Genomic DNA, 24822 nt, shown 5'->3' on the forward strand with positions numbered 1-24822 from the left:
ATCTAAATAGTTTATTATGTTATTATTATTACCTTCCTTTATTAGCTATAGAGATGAATGTGGCCTGCCACCCTCTTACAGACATGGTTTCTGGACCCTATGTGGAAGGTTGTCAACCCCTACCTTACTGGAATGAGTAGGTTAGCAATCTCACCGGGCAGCAGCTGGTTTCCCACTGATCAGTTTTCCAATGTTGTGCTGGCATATGTGATGTGTCTGTCCATTGGCAAGGTGGGTTTCTACATTGGGGGGGGGGGCTGTTGATATGAGGAGACATCTTGGTTTATCTTGAGGATAGGATTGGGCCTTTTCTCATGTAAATGCGAATAGGAGCCAGCCTGACTCAGGCAGCATTCAAAGACTTTCACTTGGTTATTAATTAGATATCAGTTATTTTGAGGAATCTGAATAAAATTAGAATCCAAAACCTTTTGCTCTTCATATATATAACTCAGACTTAGCTTTGATTCCTGGTTCATGAGGATAAAAGCTGGATGCAGTTTGAAAGCTTGTATTCTCCTTACACCCACAGAATTTGATCCAATAAAAGACATAAATAGGTGAGTGGGTATTCCTTGTTTAAAGGAGACAAAAATGAACCAAATTTCTAAAAACAGTGAGAATGTTAATTGTTAACATTGCTGCTATCTTTGCTGCAAGAGAGAATGGCACAACTGGAAGAGAAAGAAGAATGGCTGCTCTGACTCCAAGGAAATCTTCTGGTGTTGGTTCAGACCAAGTTCAAACTGAGTCTCTAAAGTCAAATTACATGCACATGGGATTAGAGATCCTGAGTTTGTAATTTAAATAGCAGCCAAAATATAGCAGTTTCCTATTGCTTCAGGGCCCAATTCCTAAGTCACAGGGTTATACCCAAAGAAAATGAATCTGAACTAAATCTCATTGAAATCAATGAGACACGTTATTGTGTAACTAACTTAGGGCCCAATCCTATCCAATTTTCCAGTACTGGTGCAGACGCAATGCAGCCCCAAGGTAATGTTCACATATCTTACGGAGGCCTCTGTGACTGCTGCCCCACCACAAGATGCAGTACATGCCCCATTGGCACAGCTGCATTGGCACTGGAAAATTGGATATCCAATTTTCCAACTTTCCAGCAAATATCCAACTTTCCAGCACTATGCAGTCACACTGCAGCCCCAAGGTAAGGGAACAAATGTTCCCATACCTTAAGGAAGCCTCTGTGACTGCCTCTTCATCACAGGATACAGTGCATGTCCCACTAGCAAGGCTACACCTGCACTGGAAAATTGGATAGGATTGGGCCCTTAAATGTCATTGATTCCAGTGGTGCTTAGTCAGGCTTTGCTTTCTTTGAATACAACCCTTTGACCGGGGTGGCCATCCTTTCAACTTAAGGGCTCCTGGACATTTATGGCGGAATCCTAACCTCTTATGCCAGTGCTTTCTAGCACTGGCATAGCGGTGCCAATGGGACATGTGCTTGTCCTGCAGTTGGGTAGCACTCACAGAGGCCTCCTCAAAGTAAGGGAATGTTTGTTCCCTTATCACAGAGCTGCATTGCCCTTATATCAGTGCTGGAAAGGGGTTAGGGTTTGTGCCCTTAATGATTGTGTAGAAGAGGGAATTTCAGCAGGTGCAGCTTGTCATCTGTGACGTGACAAAATTCCCAGTACAATTTACATCTGTGTTGAAATTCCCTCTTCTGCACAATTGTTAAAGGTCCAGGAGCCCTAAAGTTGAAAGGTTGGCCACCCCTGCCCTAGATGCTTCTGGGTAGTGATACTAACACCCAAGGCAACTCAATCATAATTTGAAGAGTAGCAGTTTTAGGTCTGTTATAGCAAAAGCAACAAAGAGTCTTGCAATATCTTAAAGACTAACCCATTTATTTCAACATAAGCTTTTGAGGACTTAGTCATAATCATGGAAGAAAATGGAATAAAGTATAGCCAGTGGGGCTGAAAGGGGATTCTAAGAATCTGTAATGAGTGAGCATTACAGCATGAGTGAGCATGCTGGAGCGTAAAATAACTGTAGAAAAGAACCAAGTTCATAGCATTTCCTTCCTGCTTAATTGTCACTTAAACACATCTGTTACTGTAATGAGAAGCTATTAAACTTAGTTGCTATGGTTAATGAAGATGAAGCAATTAGAAAGAAAATACTCCTTACCTTTATGGCAAATGCTAACGCATTGCATAGATATTAGTTTGCTATTTCCATGGCAAAGGTCATAATATGCCTGGAGAGAGTATGGTTTATATAGCAGAGAAGTTAAATGGTGATGCTTCCCACTGGGAATATTTCAAGACCAATTCCTTTCCTTTTGTTCCTGTTAAATTCCTTTTGGCTGTTATATAACAGTGCGCTAGGCTATGTGCATGCAACTTAATGACTGGAGAATTATTCCTTAGAAAATATGATTATTTTAATGAAAAGCACTTTCCATGAGTTTTTTGGAGACTGGGTGGCTTCCTCAACATTTCATACACATTAGAAAGGTGAAGGCCAGGCCCATGAGAGGGGGTGAAGGGGGTAAATTGTACCCAGGCCTAGCATCAAAAAGGAGTTTAAAAGGGGGGGGGGCCCTGTAAATTTCCTGGGATCTTACATTTTCTGATCTCATCTGGACTCAGTGGCTGCCTGCATGGGATCCCTGTAGCCTTTGCTGTGTGGCCTTTGCAGCTGCCAACCCAACTTTCACAAGGCATGCTTGGGGTGCTTCTGTGGGACGTGTGGCAGGACTTGCCTCCAGCAAACTGGTGCTGGCTCTGTTAATTGTATATGAAAGAAACAGTATTAAAGTGGTTTTTTTTTTTACTCTTGTGTGTGTGTGTGTGTGATATGCTTAATGTAGTTTGTTAGGATCTGTGCTAGAAATGAAAAATTGTGACGGGGGAAAGAGTGTTCTTAAAAGTGGACTTGGAAGTGTGACAAACCTTATAGACAATGCTGCAGCATGGATTATACCTGGGGTGAAGATCTGTGTCAGATAGAATTATCTAGGGTTGTTGAGTTCAGCTCTTTGTCCACATATTGCAGTAAGTCTTGCACAGTCATGGAGCTCTAAAAATAGATGAGTTAACTGATCTGTGCAAAGCTACCCGCCTGTCCCAGATGATAGAAGTGTTCTGCTATGTGTTTTAAGTTGTGTCCAAAGCAGGTCACTACATTTGGACACAGAAGCAAAGCTGTATCTATTACCTTTTTCATTTCTGTTTCAAGGCAAACCCAGCCATAGGATTAAAATATTCCCATTATTATTGAAGATAAATGTTCCTTGGCCTTAAAACTTATAGCTGTATTAAAGACAGTACAGAAGAACCCCACTGTCAATTTCAATCATTTGTGGAGTAACTACAGTATATACAGCATTTAGAATTTTACTGACCAGTCAGCAATCTCAAATACATTTACAATGGAATAAGTGCCATTGGACAGTGGGTTTTACTTCAAAGAAGCATGTGTGAGACTGCACTGTTAAATAGTTTGTACCCTTCAATTCAAGCAAAAAAAAAAAAAATTCAGGACAGTTTCTATTGAACTGAAAACAATAATAATGAAAGCCAACATTAGAAAATACCAAACATAAAACAAATTCAATAAACAGAAATAAAAATGTCAATTAAATTTAATCCAATATAAAAGCCTGGGCAAATTAAAAAAAAATTAACCTAATGCCCTTAAACTAATCAGAATGAATTCCAGCAAATTGAGAAACTATTTTAAGGTTGGAGTTCCACTGCAGAATGGGCCCTGTCTTCTCTAACTTCGGAAGGTGGGGAACCCAAAGAAAAACCCCTGAGTGGTCTCAGGGGTCCATCAGGTTAGGCGCTGGTGGGGGATCCATGGATATCACAAGACTCATTTGTTTAGGTTGTCACATCCTCAGTACAAATGGAGCATCCTCCAGAGGCCCCTGCATCATCATGGAGCCTCCGGGGACGGGGACGGGGATGACGACACTTTCATTGACTGGTGGGGAAGGTGGAGAAGGAGGAGCTGTTGCCTGAACCTCTTGACCAAGCGACTTGTGCAGCAGTTCCTCCTCTTTCCGTCTACCTCATCCTGAGGCCAGTGATGCAAGGACTTTTGGAAGAAGCCCAGTGGTCAAAGCAGAGGGTGAGAGGAAGTGCTACCACCATGGAGGGAAGTAGGCGCAGCAACAGCAGCTGCAGTTCATCTTCTTCCCACCCTCTCTCTCTCGGTAAATGTGTGAGACATGGCAGCAGATGCTCTTCCTCCCACCCTCTAGGGATGCCACTATTGTTGACGATTTCCCCCATATTTGGTAACGGGAAAAGTTGGAGCCATTGTTGCTGCCTGTTGGTAAGCTTTAGGGGCCCAGTGGGATATCAGCAACAGGCAGTAGATCCAGTTGTGCCAGATCTGATGTAATCAATGTAAGTTGTGTTTCTAACAGACAAAATGTAAATTATGGAGCCAATCCATTTTGTTATATTTCATTGGGTTGCCAGATGTAAAAAAAGGAACAAGGCTGCTCTACCTTTAACTATGTAGAACAGTAGTTCTCAAACATTTTAGCACTGGGACCCATTTTTTAGAATGACAATCTGTTGGAACCCACATGGAAGTAATGTCAGTAACCTAAAAGTGATGTCATGGTTGAAAGTGACATCATCAATTTTGGCTTCAAAGCTAAGCTTGTGATCATCCAAAGGTCCCATTACATACTACGCATGTGGTATTATTTTGCATCGCTTGGAATTCAAACATTCCATCTTGGAGTCGAAGTAGAACACAGACTGGATCCTTCTCCAACCACACAATCCTCCCCCCTTTCCAGCATCCCATCTTCCCACCTATTCAGGGCAAAGCACCAGGCCTCTCTACCACTGGGAGCCTGCCCGGCCCAGCAGCTTTGTACCCTATATTTTCAGCTCTGGATTTTCAATGGTGGCTGTACTAGTTGCTACATGACCCACATGAAATTGGCTTGTGACCCACCTAGCGGGTCCTGACCCAGAGTTTGAGAAATGCTGATCAGAAGAAGGAATATTGCTAGCTGCAGCTGTTTTCAGTCCTATATGACAAGCCACATTTGTTAATGTTCCCTATTAAAGACTTGTGTAGTTTTGCATCTTTCCGTCCTAGAGAAAGATAGGTTTAAAAATTTATGCAAATAATGGAAAATTTTTTAGAACCATCTTTCCAATAAATTGCAGTTGTATCTGTTGGCTTTGCCCTTTTGTCTTCTTCTTTTGACTTTACAGAGGGGAAAAACCCTTGCCTCTAGTGACGTGTAGTCGAAACTGTGGGGGAAGCCACAAAAGGAAGAGAGAGAAAAGTTTCAACAAATGACTCCTTAAAATAAAACATCCTTGAAGCCCCAGTGAACTGTATTTATACTAAGGCTTATGATACCAAAAACTAGAAGTATTTATATAGGCTTGCTCTGAAAACAGGCCAAATACGATACAGGGTACTAGAGTTTCCACCACTAGCTGTGACATGTGAACTCTCTGTTAAGGCTCCAATGGAGAAAAATTCTTAGTGAAGTTGGAGCCCTAGGGAACAAAACACGGTGTGCTCCTTTGCACTGGCTGGTCAGTGGGCATCCCAATGCTTGGTTGCTTTGACAATGGAGTAGTGAAATAGGTGAGTTGAATGTTTCCCCATATATGTTCTTCTGTTACTTACCATCTCCCTCGTAACTACTGACAAGAGTAGAGAGTCAGAGCAGGTAAAAGGAGAAATGGTGGACCATATGCTTGGATATAGAATTTTTATGTATGTCTACTATTCAGTAAAAGATTTTACAGTGTACACCAATTCAGCTTTAGTTTGCTAACTCACAATACCAACACTAGACGTAGTTCTTGTACTGCAATCTTGGCACATTTACTCTTAAGTAATTTCCACTGTGTTCAGTGAGGTTTACTCCCTAACAAATGTGCCTAGGATTGCAGCTTTTCCATCATTGTCTTTGGAGAATCTCCACTGCTGCAAGAGTAACAACTTGCAGGAGAGCCTCTCTCTCGCTCTACTCTTGAAAGTATTTTGTTTCCTTCTCTATTTTCCCATCTTGCCCAACATCAAAAAGCCACAAATGTTATTTGTGTTGCTCAGAAAGATAAAATAACTGAAATAACAATGGGGTAGACCCTTCCTGCTCTTCTGCAGAAAAAGGTTGTCTATTCACCTCCTAGAAAGCCAGTATCCCATGGATTGTTTTGGCAGATCTCTGAACACCTGTGGAATAAGCTTTTCATTTCTATATTGGTGCAAAAGCCAGTATTAAATGGAATCTGCCAAGGGATCAGAAAGTATCTTATTTTCTTCTACAGGGAACTAAATGTTCTTATAGCTCTTATAAATATCATTAGAATTTATTTTTGAATAAATGTACATAGGTTTACAGCCCTAAGATGGATTTTCAGAAAATCTCCTTTGCTTCAACTAGACATACTTATATTAGTGGGATGGTTTTACGTTTTAGGATTCTCTGAAAGTGTAAAGACATGTTGGACTAAATCCATCACCAGTAACTTTTTCGGTAAGCTTAGCAGTCATAGGTGTGACTATAAGTGCTCTTATGAATTGATATCACATTCAAGAATTATATACTAGAATTTCACTAAGCATTTGTAGGCCTGATTATGTGAAAAATGGAACAACATCAAAAGACAACTCAGTATACAGTTACTTACAACAAAATAATTAGCTCAAAGAATAATAACTTTATTCTCCCTTGTTTTTCCAGCAACTGCTATTTGATTGCAGTGAAGTTTGTGCTAAATTCTGCTACAGGTGTAGCAAATATTAAAGCCAGTTAAGTGAAATACAGTACTGTGTTGCTGATTGCCAATTGTGTTGCAAATTCTACATCTAATAAAGTTTCTTATTACAGCTGAGACAGCTGCATTTCTCCGGCTTGCCATGGTGAGCTAGCCCTCACCATATTAGGCAAGTCACCATATTAGGCAGTCTCCAGTAGTCAGGTTTTAAAGCAAACTGTGTAATGGATAGTACTTTTGCTGCTGCAGCTAAAGATCTTTTTGTTGCACAAGAGAGCAACATGGCTAATCCAGAGAAAGGAATGAGCAGCAACTGATAAGACTCTGTTTTAAAGGCAGATGTGCACAGGAGACTATGCTGTAGGTTGGGTTGCTACCTTTTTTTAAATAGCATTCCACTGCCCTTAACAAAAAAACAAAAAAAACTCAACTGTCAATTTTTTCCAGCATAGAGATACAGCAGCAGGAAAAGTTTTTCCCAGATAAAGTCCTGCCTGTTTCGAGGATCTAATGTTACAAAAGCCCTGAAAGAAACAACACTTGTTAGTGGCAACACTAACAAGGGGAGGTCTGAGGAGACTCTCTGAGTCAGGCCCTGGTTCCAGTGTTGGTGCCTGGTTCTGGGGAGTGTGTGGGGGCTTGAGTAAAGGCTTGGACTGTACCCCCTTGACACTAGTGTACATAGGCATCGGCAGGTCCTGCCCCCCTGGTGAGGTTTGGACTCTTCTCCCATGGCATCCCAGTCTCAGGCACCCTGGGAAGGGTGGGGGAAAGCAGTGAGAGAAGGGGTTGCTCAGTTAAGTGATTCATGCCACCACCGCCTGCAGCACTGGGAACTTCAAGGTTTGGCTGTGGACCCTCAATCAGTGCCCAGCTTGGCCAGTCCCTGATGCCAGCCCTGCATCCATCCATCTTGGTCAGCATCTTCTACCCTGACTAGCAGTGGCTCTCCAGGGTTTCAGACAGGAATCTTTCCAAAGGATTCTTTATGAGGTTTCAGGGGTGGGTGGAACCAGTTCAGATACTGTTGCAGTTGCAATTTTAGAGCATCGGAGAAAAGACTTGTTTATTTTTTCCGAGCTTGAAAGTCTGAAGAAGTATCGGAGCAACAGGTAGCCATAAACAATAGGTTGTAATAAGAGGGAGTGGACAAGAAGAGCTATGACCCAGCACCTGAAATCAGAAGCAACCTGTGGAGCTTGGGTCGTGGGAATCAGTGCCACTGAGGTCCAATTTAAATCTTATAAGATTATTCTAAATCTAAGAGTACAATCCTATGCCTCTCTACTCAGAAATAAGTCCCATTATCTTCAATGTGGCTTACTCTCAGGAAAGTGTGCATAGTATTGCAGCCTAAATTATTTAGGGAATTGAATACTGTAGCCATAGGGTCTAGTAATTCTTGAGAGCTAGTAACCTCATAAGTAATGGAACATCTAAGCAAATAAAGTCATCCATTATTCCTAAAAATAAAGTTTCAACCCAAACTTAATTGGGCCATATGTTGCTGGAACTAGAGTTCCAGTAATGTTCTACGTAGTAACATACCCAGAGAGGGGGGCACAGCACTAAGTTTGTGCTGTGCCCAAACTCACTATTGGAGCCATTCTGGGTAGTGAGAGCATCACAGAGCTGTCTCTCCATTTTGCTCATGCCGCCGGGAATGGCTCCGATGGCAAGGGAGAGGGATAGTTTACACTGTGCATTGAGGCACCCTGCAAAACTTAGCACTGTGCCCCCCCTCTAAGTATGCTACTGCCAGCAGCATAAGGCCTTTTACAGCTGTCACAAAGCTCAACACACCATTCTGTGTGACTGGTAAGTCAATGTGGGGGCAGGGGGAGGAATGGGATAGAGATCAGGGCAAGGAGGAGGATGGAACAAGGCTGGGAAAGGAGCTGTATCAGTGGCAGCAGAGAACGACCTGAAACTGACGTGACCTGATACTCCCCCACAGGATACACTGTATGCCAAGTTGGCACAGTTGCATCATCACACAGGGAGTTGCATAGGTTTGGGTTGCCTATTTTATTAGGTCAATTTAATATCAGGTAGTGTGATCAATTTTATGCCTTTACCTTAAAAGATTACTAAGGGAAAGGGTTTTAGTTTACAATAATGGTATAGAACCATTTAGGGCACAATCCTAACCCCTTATGTCAGTGCTTTCCAGCACTGACAATGCAGCTCTGAGGTAAGGGAACAAACATTCCCTTACTTTGATGAGGCCTCCGTGAGTGACACCCAACTGCAGGATGCAGCACATGCCCCATTGGCACCGCTATGCCAGTGCTGAAGAGCACTGACATAAGGGGTTAGGATTGCGCCCATAGTTTTCTAACCATTTAGTTCTAGTGGTTTTATCTGTAAATCACTTTGTGAACTTTTTGTTGAAAAGCATTATAGAAATGCTGTTGATGATGATGATGGGGGATCACTAAAAGAGTTCATAATGGGGAAGGAAGCTTTTTGTAGGAGTCCCTCCCATTACCATTAAAATGGAATTTTCTTCCTTGTGTTTAAAGCAGGAGGGATTTTAGAATAACCTCATTGTATTATTCAAAGAACTGTGAAGGGGTTAATAGACAGGAGGTGATGGGTTCTGCAGGACCTGGTTGCTAACTCATCCCCATCAACACCTTCCCATTACATATGAGTAAGGGAGGTCCTGCTGTACCTCAAAGAGGAGGACCAGTGAAATGTGTGCATAAGACCGGTTGTGGTCCTATGTATTTTGTAGTGAGTAGATCTCCCTTAACTTTGGCCTGCTTCTCAACATATATGCATAGAACTGGACTGGTTCTCTTTAAGGTATCACACAAGATGGTTTATTTGTGGTTTTGCCTAATCATATTGGCTATGAATGTTTCTAACATGAACATTCTGTATTATTTTCAACTGTCAAATCTGTTGCTCAAGATCAGGGTGTAACGTTCCAATTCCACATTAAAAAAAAAATAACCCCAAATTGCATTCACATGTTTACGGCTTGATATGAGCAACTTTTTTGTTTTTAAGTAATAGTTATGAAATAATGTTGCTAACATCCACTGAGAACATAGACATTATTAAGCAAAACACTGATTATTGCTCCAGGGATCCATGGGGAAGTGATGTATTGTTAGTACTAAGGGATAATTCGTGATCTTATTTCTGGGTGATTATTTTAAAAAACCAACTCATTTCCTCTTTAGTTAATTTTACAAAGTTCTTTTCTTTCATATCAGTAATGTTCAATCTCCAGAACTCTTTCCTCCAAGATTTATTAAGTTTTAAACTAATTGGATTATGATCTGCAAAGGTGTTTGGTAATATTTCTGAATATATCTGTCATTGCTGTAATCCAACACATATTATCTGGGATACAAGTAAAGCATATTTTAGAGGAATTATGATGAAATTTTCAGCAAAGAAAAAAAAGAGGGCTAATCAACGTATCAAAGAACTAGCCCTAAAATTGAAGAAGAAGCAGGAGTTCCAAGAGAACCCATCTAGAGAAGAATTAAATGCTAAAATACAGAGACTTCAACATGAGATTAGAATTATACAAATGGAAGAAATTGAGAAAAAATTAAAACTAATTAAACATAATTATTTCAAAAATGCAAATAAACTTGGAAGATGGCTAGCATATAGACTGAAAAAAGAATGACAGAGGAACTTTATAAGCAGTTTGATAGATGAAAATGGAATTGAGAAACATAAATCTTCAGAAGTTAAACTTATAATAGAAAAGTTCTATCAGCAATTATATAAGAAGATTGATATAGATCCTAACTTGCAAAAGGATTATCTGTTAGTACTAAGGGAACAGAGCTGTATATGCAACCAAACACAAACAGTGCTCAGGGTAACCAGATACAATGGAGGATATAGGGCCCAATCCTATCCAATTTTCCAGTGTGGGTGCAGCCATGCCAATGGGGTGTACACTGCATCCTGTGGTGGTGGGGCAGTCACAGAAAATTCCTGAAGGGAGGGGAACATTTGTTCCCTTACCTCGGGACTGCATTGTGGCTGCATGAGTGTTGGAAAGTTGGATAGGATTGGGCCCACAGTTCCTATACCTTTAACCATTGTATAGAAGAGGGAATTTGGGTAGGTGTAGCTTTTTAAATGCTTCCTTGCTGAGCTGCACCTACCCAAATCCCCACTTTTATACAATGGTTAAAGGTATAGGGACTATGTTCTCCATTGTATGTAGTCACCCAGACAGTGCTACTTTTCCTGCTATGAGCTTGTGTAAGGCTACAATCCAATGCACACTTACCTAGCAATAAGCCCCACTTAATTCAATAGGAGTCTTCTTCTGAGTAGACATGTGTAAGTTTGTGCTGAGTAGACATGCTTTAAGTGGTGCTGAGTGGTAAATCCTTAGAAATACACCTCTGCTGGGCCTCTATTACTGTTGTTTTAAGCAGCCTCCATGCACTCTGGAGAGATTGGACTCTTTTTACCCTCCCTTTCAACTTCCTTCTAACCAGCCTCCTCATTTGAGGGAAGTCTGCCTGTCGGAAGTCAAGGGTTTTTGTTAGAGATTTGCCTGGTATTCTTCCCCCAACGTGCACATCAAAATGGATCGCAGCATGATCACTGTTCCCCAATGGCTCAGTAACATTGACATCTCTAACGAGGTCCTGCATACTGCACAATATTAAATCCAGAGTCACCTGCCCTCTGGTGGGCTCCGTGACTAGCTGCTCTAAGCCAGTCATTTAGCACGTCAAGAAATCCGGTTTCCTTATCGTGACCAGAACACAAATTGACCCAGTCAATATGAGGATAATTGAAGTCCCCCATGATTACAACCCTGTCCCTCCTTGTCACCTCCCTGATCTGTTTCCTCATTTCAAGGTCCCCATCCAATTTCTGGTCTGGAGGACGATAGCACACCCCCAGTATTACATCGCTGCACAAGCCTGGTAATTTAACCCACAGAGATTCTACGGTGGAGTCGGACCCACCTTCAATCTCTACTTTGCTGGATTCTATCCCTTCCTTAACATAAACGGCCACCCACCTCCAACACGCCCCTGCCTGTCCCTCCTGTAGAGTTTATAGCCCGGGATTGCGGTATCCCACTGATTCTCCACATTCCACCAGGTTTCCGTTATGCCCACTATGTCAATGTTTTCCCTAGTCACCAGACATTCCAGTTCTCCCACCTTTGCTCGTAGACTTCGGGCATTCGCATAAAAGCATTTGTACACGGAATGTCCCAGGATGGGCTGCTAAGTAATTTTACTTACTAGGGCTGCTGTTTGAACATGGCAACATTGCATGTGGACTGAAAGTTGCCAAATCGGTTTTACCTGACTTAATAAAACAAATCAGTTTTACCTGACTTAAGGTTATGTAAATTAGTGGCTTTTGAAATCTAATGTTTTGCTCCCGCATGGCTGTTCTTTAGAACTCAAGGTTGCCTTCAGTGTTTGAAAAAGAATAAGAACAGCGACAAGCATGAGCAGGCATAAGGAAAGTTCCTGCCCACACAGTGCTTCCCAAGCCCATTTCTAAAATTTAAAGTGATCTACTGGGCAGGAAGAATGTGTGTGTGTGTGTGTGGGGGGGAGTTCCCACAGAAATGTGGAGCCACTCAAGGCCAGCTGCGATTACCACCCTCTGGTTCTCCACCCCCTGGATTGGAAAAGGGAGACAGAGCACAACAGAAAGTGTGGAAGAGAGGAGAGTGGTGGGATCATTCAAAAAGGGATTGAGAATAAAATGGCCAATATTATTATGCTCTTGTATAAATTGATGGTAAGGCCACCTCTAGAGTGTTGTGTCCAGTGCCCAGTTCTGGGCACCACCTGTCCAAAAAGCATATAGTGGAACTGAAAGTGATGCAGAGTGTACCAAAATGATTAGTGGGCTGGGACAACTCCCTTATAGGAAAGGCTACAATGTTTGGGGCTTTTCAGCTTAGAACGAATGCATCTGAGATATGAGGGGGTATATGATTGAGAGATATAAAATTATGCATGAGATGCAGAGTGGATAGAGAGGAGATTTTTTTCCTTCTTGCACAGTATGAGAATCAGAAGACATCCTCTAAAACTGACTGGCAGGAGAGGCAAAACAGGCAAAAGGAAACACAGTATTTCTTTACCCAGTATAAAATTGATATGTGGTGCTCCTTGCCATAGGATGTGATGAAGGCATTTGACCTTGATGCCTTTAAAAGGGGACTGAATAGATTTATGGAGGATAAGTCAGTCACAGGTTACAAGCCATGGTGACTATATGGGTTTTAGAGGTAGCCTATCTCTGAATGCCAGATGGGAGTGCAGTGGCATCAATAGGGTTCGCGTCACCCAGTGCAGGAGGCCAGCGCGTCACTCCCATGCAGTGGGCGGGGCAACACTTCAGGTGGTGGGCGTGGTGATCTACCATCGCCCCTCCCCCACTGGTTTTTTGGCTGTACCTTTTGATAGAATAAAGGTATTTAAACGCAGTTTGTTTCATTGCATTCTGCATGAAATTACACATTGATTGATATTTAACATGATGGTATTATTTTTACAAACTGTGATTTTAGTGATTTTGGTCACTAGTGGTGTCACCTCCTCCCTGGGTGTCAACTTACTAACACCTTATTGGAGCAGTTCTCAAAGCACTGGGACCCACTGGTTATGTCAGAATGCCAGATGCAAGGGGGGGGGGCACCAGGATGAGGTCTCTTGTTATCTGGTGTGCTCCCTGGGGCATTTGGTGGGCCGCTGTGAGATACAGGAAGCTGGACTAGATAGGCCTATGGCCTGATCCAGTGGGGCTGTTCTTATGTTATGTTCTTATGTTCACTTTTTAGAATGACAGGATGCATCACAAAGCAAATTAAAATAAATAATTATAAATAATTAAATTAAAGTAAAACAAATAATTAAATAAGGGGAAGTCAGTCCTGTTCCACCAAGTGAATTTTCTCTGTAGCCTGCCTGCAATAACACCCCCTCCCCCCAAAAAAGAATCAGTAAGATTTTCACTCCTACCCAGTACCCAGTTCAATTTAAGTTCTTATATTTCAAGCATATCACTATCAGGACTCACCTAGCTTTACAAGTCTGAGAGCCCAATCCTATGCCTGTCTACTCAGAAGTAAGTCCCATTTTAGTCAGTGGGACTTACTCCCAGGAAAGTGTGGCTAGAATTGCAGCCTAAAACAGAAAAAAATTCACCTTACCCTGTCAAGTCTCTGTTTCATTCTTTTTATGGAGGGGGGCTGCCTTCTGGAGCATTTGTTGAGCTCCAGTTGCATCAAATCAGGACCATTCTGGTGACCTCACATTTCCCTTTTGCCTGACCTGCCCAGGAGTCAAGGCACCTTTGCTTACTCGCGAGTAAATGCGACCATGTGGCTTAGTTTCGCTTTCCATAGGGCTCAATACATTCGCCAGCTTGGAGGGAGGGACCTCCTTCTCAGGTGTTTTCTGGGGGCTACATACATTGGATCAGGACCATTCTGGTGTTGTTGGATTCCTCCAAGCCTACCCTTTCCAATGGACTAAGGCACATTCACCTACTTGCGAGTAAAGGTAACATGCGGCTTGGTTTCACTTTCCATTGGGTTCCATACATTTTTTGTTTTCCAGTTTTTTGCCAATAACTTTTGATAGAAATAGGATATTTCACTCACGGTTTTTCCATTGCGTTCTGTTGGAACTTCCACATCCAATGGTATATAACATGATGGGGTTACTCCTAACCACTGCAATTTTAGCGTGTCACCTCCCCAGTGCACGTCACATCCCCCTTGCTCGTCACATGGTGCGGCCCGCACCACCCACACCTCCCTAGCGACGCCACTGCTGTGAGGTACAAGAAGCTGGATTAGATGGGCCCTTGGCCTGATCCAGCAGGTCACTTCTTACATTCTTAACACAAACTAACCATATTGCTGTATCCAGTGTTGCTAGTATAAGTCATGTGGAACTGCATTTCTTAACTCCTATCTCGGCCCTTATCTCAACCCTAGATGTCTTCTTTTATCAGCACTTGTTTATCTTTAAAATACTGATTATATGCACACTCAAATAGTCTGCAGTTCAACCCAGGCCGTTTCTTACATTCTGCCCCCCCCCCCCCAGTTTGGTTTTTGCCTTTGTATGTATTTGGCTATGTGGATGTGTAAATCTGCTGTGATTTTTGTTTTACTCAGTAAAGGCCCAATCCTATTCAGATGCCATGCCAACATCACATGGACTCTGAAGCAAAGTCTGTGATGTCCTAAGCCTATCCAGGCAATCATGCCTGCACAACATTCCCAGTAATACTGCCGCAGTCCTCCCAGTAATGCTAGTACAGCCCTGCCTAGCAATGCTGATAATGTTAATGGAAATCTGACACAGCTTGTCATACACAGAGCAGCATCCTGACATGGGGGTGACTTCAGTACAATGCCAGTGGAACATGCATGTGTCATCAGTGTGATGTCCAAGGAGCCAGTCACTGCATCCTCCCAGCCCCAATGCCGGCAGCAAGAGAAGCACTGTCAGGATGAATGGACCAGGGGCAGGGCCAATGAAAAGCCAGTGCTGGGTGGATGCTCCCCTGCCAGCCACTGGGAATGAGCAGCACAGCAACAGGCAACTTTGCTAACCATGGGGAGCAGGCAAGGAAACTATGCACAAATACGGGCATGTGCAATAAACACACAAGTCTCTCGAAGGTTTGATTCCCCATTCACCTGGTAGACATTCACCACTAGGAATGGACCTTTTTGCCAAGGGACAGGTCACTGGGGCATGTTACAGCTGTGTTTTTCCTGTTTTTTGCTTTTTAACTGTTCCCTATGGGGTTCCTCCAGCCTACATCAGCACTGTCATTGGTATAGCATTTTACTGGCATCAAGGGCATGTTCATTCATGGTCATCTGAAGGCTTTTGTCAACTTCTCCTCCTGCCCACATGCTACCCTGCTCTCCTCCCTGTTTTGGCCTCTCTGCTGGTGGGGTTGCCCTGGTATCTGGGCTGCGTTGGAGTTTTGATGGTGCAGTTTTTCCTGCCATTGCACTGCTGTTTGTGTTGCAGCCTTTGGCAGAGGAGCTTCTTTGCCAGTGAGGCTATCCTTGTGCCAGCGTGTGTGATGTTGCACTGGTGTGTATTGGAAATAGGATTGGGCCTTTAACCTGTTTGAAATAGAAAGAACAACCCAGAAACGGGAGGAAGAAACTGTTATTTACTGCAGCCATTTACTTAAGACTTTATCTTAAGTGCAGTTGACTTGCGTGAAATCAACTTCATGTGATGGGAAGAAAAGCAAACAAAACCCCTGAGAAAAACAGCAGTTTATGTAGTGATTATTACACCTGCCATTCCACCTACTAAATACATGCCTGAGAGTGGGCGTGAGATCAGAGAATGAAGCTACTGTTCCCTCAGTCCCTGCCTGTCTCTCATAACTTTTAAAGAGACAGTATATATTTTTAGGATGTAAGGCAGTGATTTTCAGTCTCTTTCATCCCATGGCACTCTGTCAAGGCACTAAAATTGTTAAGGCACACCATCCATTTTTTGACAATTGACAAGACACACCACACTGCTGTCTAGGGGCTCACATCCCCTAATGTCCCTACTAATATATGATGCTCCCCAAAACTCCTGTGGTACACTTGTGGCCCATTCGCGGCATACCAATGTGCCATAGCATACAGGTTAAAAATTGTTGATGTAAAGGATTTTCAAGGCAATTTTGGGCATACACAATTTTAGCTTTACACACTGTCTCTGGAAAGTAACTCTTGCATAAGACAAGGGGTGACTGTTCTTTCTCAGGCTTCAACGTCATTCAGTGAAAATACTATCTTGACTTACCTATGGAACATTTTATATAAACGTTTACCCTTAAATGTCAAGTGATAAGCAGTAGTTTGGACTGCCTTGGGTGGGGGTGGAGATAGGAAGGAGCAAAAGCTCTAAACCAGGGTTACCAAACTCGTTTCATACAGAGAGCTGAAGTTAGCATTCATGGTGACTGCTGAGGGTCAGAAGTGACATTATTAAGCAGAAAGTGATATCATTAAGCAGATGATGGCCAGAAATAAACACTTTGTTCTCATATAAAAACTGCAAATGACAGAAGAGAAAATGTGCAAATCTTGTTTATATTTTCAAGAGATGAGAGAGCCCAATTATAAAACAGGGGTTGGATAAATTGCTTCACCCAGTGCAAGAGCTCATCGCATCACCCTCATGTTGGATCTCGTCCTGTACCAGACCATACAGAATAAATTACAATACTGTATCATATCATAAAGTTAATGGGGGTTACACCAAACCTAGTAAATGCAGTGGCATTACTAGGATTGGTGTAACCCCCATTATCTTTATTTATTTATTTAAATATATAACAGTACAGGTCACCCAACAAATCAGAAACCAACAAAAACCAATAGCCAACATGATGACATTCTCACACTCGAATAAGAGTTCTAGTATTAGCTCTGATACATGAAAATGAGACCTGACTCATACTAACACTTTATTGGTTCCCTGCTGTGTCATAACAACACCTTGTTGACTCCAGAACAATCAGTCTCATTGATCAGTTCTGAGTTAAGAAAATCCACTTTTTGTTACATAAGCAGTTGTGCTTTCTTGTTCTGGTTAATTGGTCATAACTTTTGATAGCATGTAGATAATTCAATGCACTCAGCATTAAATTACAAATTGAATGATATATAACATGGTAGTATTATTTGAAAATACCAAGATTTCACAATTTCGGCTAATAGTGGTGTCATCCCCCTCCCCTGAGTGCTTTACCTGATGTAGTCTGCACGCCCCCTACCAATGCCGCTGCAGTTGTTCAAACTTGTTTGGATACTCCTAGAATGTGTAGCCGGGCAGACTTTACTTTGTGCTGACAGAATTGTTGGATGTGTACATTCAGTTATACTGATACACAGTAGTTGTCCATATCTTATATTCTCTTGTGCTGTAGGTGATCCTTCAGGTCATGTAAACTAAAGCTTAGAATCAATGGTTTCACCGTTCCAGTCTTCAAACATTCTCATCTTCTACTTAACATTTAAAACATTTTTCCACCTCAGTTCCCAGAACTGCCTTCTCTTGCATATTTGTAAATGGTCAGCACAGTTGCTCATTTTGCATTCCTCTGCCAACTCCAACTAGACTGGTCATCAGGGTCAGCTCAAGACCCCCTGAAGCAGCATGCCAAATGCTGCACTCCCTTACTCGATGCACCAGCCTCTGCTACTCCCACTCTCCAATGTTACAGCTCAGCACTCCCCTTCCCTGCACACTTCCTCTTTGTTTCCTTCTTCCTGTTCCAATCCAGGAAGCGGAAGGAGGAGGAGCAGTGGAGGTAACTTGATGAACAGACTGTTGCCCCCCACCAATCTGCTGCCTGAGGAAACCACTTCAGTGGGCCTCATAGATGAACTGGCCCTGCTCATTATCAAAACATTTCTCACCTGGAAGTCAAAAAAGGAAATGACTGGAAATTTTTAAGAAGAATCTATTAAAAATAAAAGGCAGGCAAGTAATGTTTTAAATAGAGGACTTTTATAACTTACAATCTCTCTCTTGTGCAGCCTGATACAATGAAATAAAACTTAAAATTGACATGACCCGCTGGAAGCAGCCTGGGGATTGTATATCTGTATTGTGCTGTATTTATTGCTCAGCAGTATGTTTTTTTGTGCTCTGCAATACATGAATCATAGCTGTTCATGTGCGTGAGCAGCAAAAGAAACAGAACTAAAGAATTCTTGTTTCTCCCTCTAGTGTTCAAAGTTAGATCCTGAAATTGCCAGTTCATTTTTGTCCCCTCCATTTTATCAACAGTGCTTAGCACAATTCATGGTTCCCAAAAATGGCTGAATGTTTTTTTTTTCCCCATTCTGAACTGTATTGCTCTTCTTTCCCAAAAGGACATTTCCCATGAATGATTTTGCACTTTGCAAACTTCCATAAATGAGGATGTATTTTACATTTTCCCGCATTCTTTCTGCCACTTACTATAGTAAGCCCATTATCCCACAGGTCAAATGAATGCAATGCCTTCTTTACTGTTCTTGCATTCTCATAGTTCTCTTTCTACACTGAATGGCAGTTTGTAACACAGTTTTGTCTGCTGCTGCAGTTTTCTTACTCATAAGAGGCAAACATTCTCTATTCCTATGCCTCTCAGAGCCCAGTCCTATTCTTTCCCCCTTGCCAATGCAGTGGGACCAAAATAGGGGTTATTTGCAGAGGTCTTCTCTGGGTAACAATAATTCCCATGCCCGGGGTAAGCTTCTGCAGTGCAAGAGGTTTACTTGGACCTGCACTAGCTAAATAGTGGGGCAGGTTTGTATGGACCCATGCTATGGGATCAGGTCCAGGAAGGGGAGTGGAATTTGGCAGCAGCTGTTGCCACTGAACCTACCCCCTTCCCAGACTGGATCAACCCATCTCCCATCCTTGTTGCCAGTGTTTCACCTTCTTGCACCCCATTGTTGTATGATTTTGCCCTTCCCACCCACCACTTTACCTTTGGTGGCAGGTAGTTTCCAGATCTGCAGGTGCAGGTGGGAGGGATCTGGCCTTTCCATCTGCTTTCCTAGCAGGGCACTATTGGGCCTTTTACAACTGGCGCTGACAGATTTATGGCAGCCAGCGCCAGCGGAAGGGGTGTGCACCAAGTAAAGGATTAGGCTGTCACTCACGTGTTTTCTTATGTGCACCACACACTTCATTTCATTGTGGCAGTACAGCAGGAATGGCAGCAAAGTAGGTTGATGTCCCTATTTTAAAGGACTATATCTTATCCAAGATGAACCCAACCCTCAATTTTCCTATAGAGCAGGAAAAGAAAAACAAAAATACTTCACAGTGTGTTTGTTTTTATTATAAAAATGTACTGCATGTACAGTCTGTATTTTGCATATTAAATGGCTTGGCCCCATTTGACAAAAACGCAAAGGGGCAGCACAGAAATGTTACTGGAGTGCCCCAATCCACAGATGCTTCTTCTCTCATCACTCCCCCCCCCCCAGGGAGTTATAGCTGCCTCCCTACAACTGGCAGTAGAAGGTAAGTGGGAAGTAACTGCATCCTTTCTGATTATATCACTAGGGTTAAAAAAAAAATTAGAATGCTAGCATCCAAGTCTTTTTTATTTTATGCATCAAATTGTGTTTGAATACCAAGAGAGCTACTCTGATTGTACCATAAAATCACCTCAAATTCAGCCTTGCGTCAGAACTAGTGAGCCTAACCACACCTGAGTTTGTGTGCAATATCCCAACCCCTCCATTATTTCAAAGTGTACATGAAGATTTGCCAATCCTGTTTAATATTTAAGGACAGGGGTAGTAGTTCTGTTATAATGCAGAACCACAATGGTAAATGAACCTTGTTTAACTACAGTATTAATTCAACTTAATCCTTTAAAAAAACAAACTGTCCCAAAATATATTCATGCCATTTCCCAAGGTCTTGCTTCTCCCCTAGGACAGGGAAAACAAAACACAACAAGGATCCAATAGGATCCATGACAGATAGATCTGTCACTATGGGGTGGATAGATACCATCTTACTACACATCAGTACCTGATGTGTGGGTAAAAATTCTCCTTGCCACTGGGCAGGTGGATACAGAGAACCAGCTTTCCCAGTGTTTACGTGCACACCTGTGTTGCTGGTGGCCACCTGGTCTTAGGTGCCCACCCCATTAGTGGTGTAGGTGCAAATGCAGGTGGAATTTTTGATACTCTGAAGCAGCATACATTCATAAGAGACCATTTCACCTCTACTCAAAGGGAGTCCTATCATCCCGAGATCCACTCGGCCCAGCATGGCACACAAGAGAGGGGAAAGGCAGGATCAGAGCAGCAGAGGGCGAGGGAAAAGAATGACATCACTCTCAGTTTTGCTTCTTGACAACATTCACAGCCCAATCCTGGGCACATCACTCAGAAGCAAGTCCCACTCTAGTCAGTAGAAATTACTCTCTGGCCAGTTTGGACAGGCTGGGTCAGGCGATGCTGCTGCAGAACTCCTGGAAGTCCCTTTCCATGAAGACCTCGCTCTCGATGACATCGTCCTCGGAGGGGAAGTACTGCAGGCTCTCCTCCTGCAGCACGCCCAGGAAGCGTAGCCCGTGGGGCGCCTGCGAGGGGCGGTCGCCCGCGGACGGGGAGAGGGGCAGCGGGGCGCGGGGGCGCGGCGGCGGGGAGTCCAGGAGCGCCCCGCGGGCGTTCTCCAGCACGCCCAGGTAGGAGTCCATGTCCAGCGGGTCCATCTCGCAATCGGAGCTGCCGCTCTCGGTGCCCACCGAGTCCGAGCGCAGGTGCATCAGCTGGTACTTCTCGCGCATGAGGAACTGGTTGGTGTTGCGGGGCGCCCGCATGCCCGGAGCCCGCTTGCCCATCAGGTTGACCGGGCGCAGGGACAGGAGCACCCGGGGGCGCGCGGGTCGGTGGCAGCGGGGCCAAGCCTTGCTCTGCTGCTGCTGGTAGTGGCGACGGCCGTACGTCCTGGAGAAGCTGGGGTGCCTGCCTCGCCTCCGGTGGTACCCCCCGCCCTCTCTGCGGGGCTGGCCGGCCTTCAGTGGCTGCACGCGCGGGTACGCCCCCTCCAGCCCCTCGTCGCGGGCGCCCAGCGCCCCCTTGCCACACACCAGCAGCCCTGCCCTTCTCAGCATCGTCTGGGGGCTCTTCTCACATGCTCCTGGCACAGCCGGGCAGCCACCAAGACCCCCACAGGCAGCAGAAGGCACGTCGTCCTGCCTTCCTCCCCTTCCCTGGGCTTGCTTTCTCCGGGCTCCAAAGGCTCTCCGGCTCTCGTCCTACCTTTTCACGATCCTCTCCGTTTTCTTCTTGGCCAGAGCCCTTTTGCAGCGCATAGCCCGGCGGCGGGGCTGCGGGCGGAGGTGCAGCTTGACGGGCTGCAGGCTACTGTGCAGAGCGGAGCCCCTCTCCCCCTCCGTCCCTCGCAGGTATATCTGCAGGTCCCAGCCCTGGCTTGCAATGGTGCCTTCACACAGGCAGCCCTGGGCTGAAGCCACTGGGGAGGGCAAAGGAACACCTTACTGGACACTACGTGCGCTGTGCTCACCACATGCGCGCACACAACAACACCATCACCTTCGCTCTCTGAATGCTTTGCCTCGCCCACTTCTATATATATAACTTGGAACAACCCAACAGGGGCCGCCTTAGAGGGGTGCATGGCTTGTTTTCCAGAGATGGACTTTTTTGGTCGCAGATCTTCAAGCTGAGAGAGAGACCAGGCAATTTGCATCCTGCACCTTGGATAAAAGCGATGCTCCTGCCCTCGTGGGCTCCCCGGACTCTCTTTGTCCTTGCTCGCATTGGTTTGTCCCAAACCTGCTGGGCGAAGAATGTTTCTCGTGAGCTGCGATACACAAAGCACACTTACGCCTGGTTGCATCGCTAGAGTCCGATCTTCCAAGTTCCCTCCGTAAAGTGCTTAGCTGATGGTAGAAATGCAAACAAGAGCTACGAGTTGGGTAGGGGGAGGTAAAATCGGCCGTCGAGTATGGCGAAGAGAGACTGTGGCGGTCTCTGAAAGTTCAGCATCTACGTTTTGGAGGCGGAGAGGAGACAGAAGGGGCGATGTTTGGAGCTTTGCCTCCCAGTGAAAGCTGCTGCTTTGAGAAGTACCACTTAGAGCCCAAACCTATGCCTGTCTACTCAGAAGTAAGTCCCATTATAGTCAATGGAACTTACTCCCAGGAAAGTGTGGATAGGATTGCAGCCCCAGAGCCCAATCCTATGTGTGTCTACTCAGAAGTAAGTCCCACTGTAGTCAGTGGGGCTTACTCCCAGGAAAGTGTGGGTAGGATTGCAGCCTTAGTGACAGGCAACGATACGACAATTCTTTCTCTATTACTTCTTGCTCTGTCCCTCCCCCCTTTCGTTTTTACTCTTTTTAAAATAATCTTACATGAGTGGACCCAGAAATACCTGGAAAAAGACGGTTCCACCATCCTGTTTCTGCTATGGAGAGAAAATGGTGGACAGTGTGTTCTTTGATGGTGGACATATTGGTTTGGGTGTCTTCAACGACACGTCGATGTTAGCACGTTGGTTTGCTTATGAGTCTGCTCCCCCCCCCCCCGTGAAGCTAGCCACTAAATGTGTTCAGGGTTGCACCTCAGATGGGGGGGGGGGTAGACAAGCCCCACGACCTTCCTCCTCTCCAAACCATAACCAGCTTGGAGATGCTGCTTCCTGAGCCAGGAATGTCATCTTAGGGACAGCTCATTTCTTAGCAACTAGAGAAAAGTGGTCTCTAGATTGTCCAAGCTGCCAAAAAGTAGAAGAATTTTACTTTTCAAAAAAAAGGTGGACAGTCTTTTTAAAAGACTCTCTGCAGCGATGACCACGAAGGAAGATCATGTAGGAAGAGACGGAGGCAAAGCCTTTCCTCTTTGGAGAAGTCCAGAGCAAGGACGAATCGGAGGGTCCATCGCGCAGCCTCTTCCCCACCCCCTGTTTCTGATCATCACGCGGAAGAGTTTGGTTCGTGCACACACCCATCCCTAGGAAAGGAATAGTAAACAAACTGCACTCGCTCAACAAGAGAGGCTGAAGAACCGAGCCTCCCTTTTGCTGTTCGCTCATTTGTGGTTTGATTTGCCAGTGGATTTGTTTGAATGTGGGATTTTTGCTCACGCCTACGATTTTTATAGGATCCAGAGTCAAGGTTTTTAATATCCCCATTTTTGTTTAGATTCACTGACCACGATTTTGAACAGTATTTTTAAGATGCATTACATGAAAACAATCTAGGTCAGAGGTTCTCAGACTGTGGGTTTGGGACCCAATTTTTGGTGGGTTGTGAAACTGACAGGGCAGATTAGGCTAAGTGCATCAAGGTAAACAAGGTGCTACTTGGGGGGAGGAGTAGCAGCTTGTGGGGGAGCACTGCTACCCAATCACCATTATAGCCACACACCTTGGCATTTATAAATCAAGCAGCAGCCTCTAAAAAGGGCCTCTAAAAAGTTTGAAAGCCACTGATCTAGGTGTTTATAAAAATGCATAATTTGTTACATTCTAATAAAATGGTCGGCAACCTTCAGTCTCGAAAGACTATGGTATAAGCCTACAGCACCCAGTATTCACATGCAGTCTCCCATCCAAGTACTAACCAGGCCTGACCCTGCTTAAATTCCAAAATCAGACAAGATTGAGCACATGCAGGGTAATAGTTGCTGTGTTCTAATAATGGACTCTCAAAATCTTGGACCTTCTGTCTGTATGCCAATTGCCTTAGTTAAATTGGTTACAATTAACCTCAGTTAATAAAATGCAATTAACACTAGCTACATTACAAGCTCTTCCACAGTCACACTGGAGCTAAATGGAGAAATTGTGCTTACTTTAGCAATATTAATAATAATTTAATTGATTTTACATTTGAAAGCAACCTATCTGCTTTTTTCAGACTTTGTGTATCCCCTTGTGAAGAACAAATATTAAATCTATTAAGTTTTATAAATGTTTTTCCATAAATTGTGCTTCCAACTAAAATAAATGAATCAGATTGAAAAGTTAATATCTAAATTTTTCAGTTTTTGTGTAGTTGTTGTCATTTTGTTTATTCAGCTGCCCTTTCTCACTTATAGCTCATTCATGTGAATACCTTTGTTCTACTGACTTTCTTACAAGAGGACAGGATGGTCATTATGAGTTAATAGGTGTTCCACTTCCTATTTTTTCCGTCTGAGAGGTTATGTTTTGCAGTCAGTACAGAATGGAGGAGATGTACCTGGAAGTGGTTTGTGGATTTGAAAGGGCTGTCCAACACATTCAAAAAGTTGCAAAATGAGGTCTGTTGTGACCCAACCCAAACCAATCCTCATGGTGAATTCACAGATATTCTTTAGAAATCTTTTGATGGAGATCCACTTCCACTGTGATCTTGTCAGTGGACCCAAGGCATATTTACTTGGAAGCAAGTCCTTTTCAGTTTCATAGAACCCATTTCCTAGTGTAGATATGAATCCTTGATATCTGAGGACACATACCTAACCAGGTCTACTCAGTTCTATTTTGTTCAGTGGGGCGTACTCTTAGGAAAGTGTGGTTAGAATTGCAGCCTAT

At 43.8% G+C, this 24822-nt stretch overlaps 1 protein-coding gene across 1 annotated transcript in view; it reads left to right on the top strand.

The window, feature by feature from the left end:
- Positions 1 to 21001: 21001 nt before the first annotated feature.
- IARS1 (isoleucyl-tRNA synthetase 1) overlaps positions 21002 to 24822 on the top strand; it is a 130144-nt gene continuing 126323 nt past the window's right edge. The window contains exon 1 of the mRNA XM_066618229.1: positions 21002 to 22410. The gene's annotated coding sequence lies outside the window, so the exon portion shown is untranslated. The remainder of the gene's footprint in view (positions 22411 to 24822) is intronic.

The sequence above is a fragment of the Tiliqua scincoides genome, chromosome 2 (assembly GCF_035046505.1).
Source record: "Tiliqua scincoides isolate rTilSci1 chromosome 2, rTilSci1.hap2, whole genome shotgun sequence".
NCBI lineage: Eukaryota > Metazoa > Chordata > Lepidosauria > Squamata > Scincidae > Tiliqua > Tiliqua scincoides.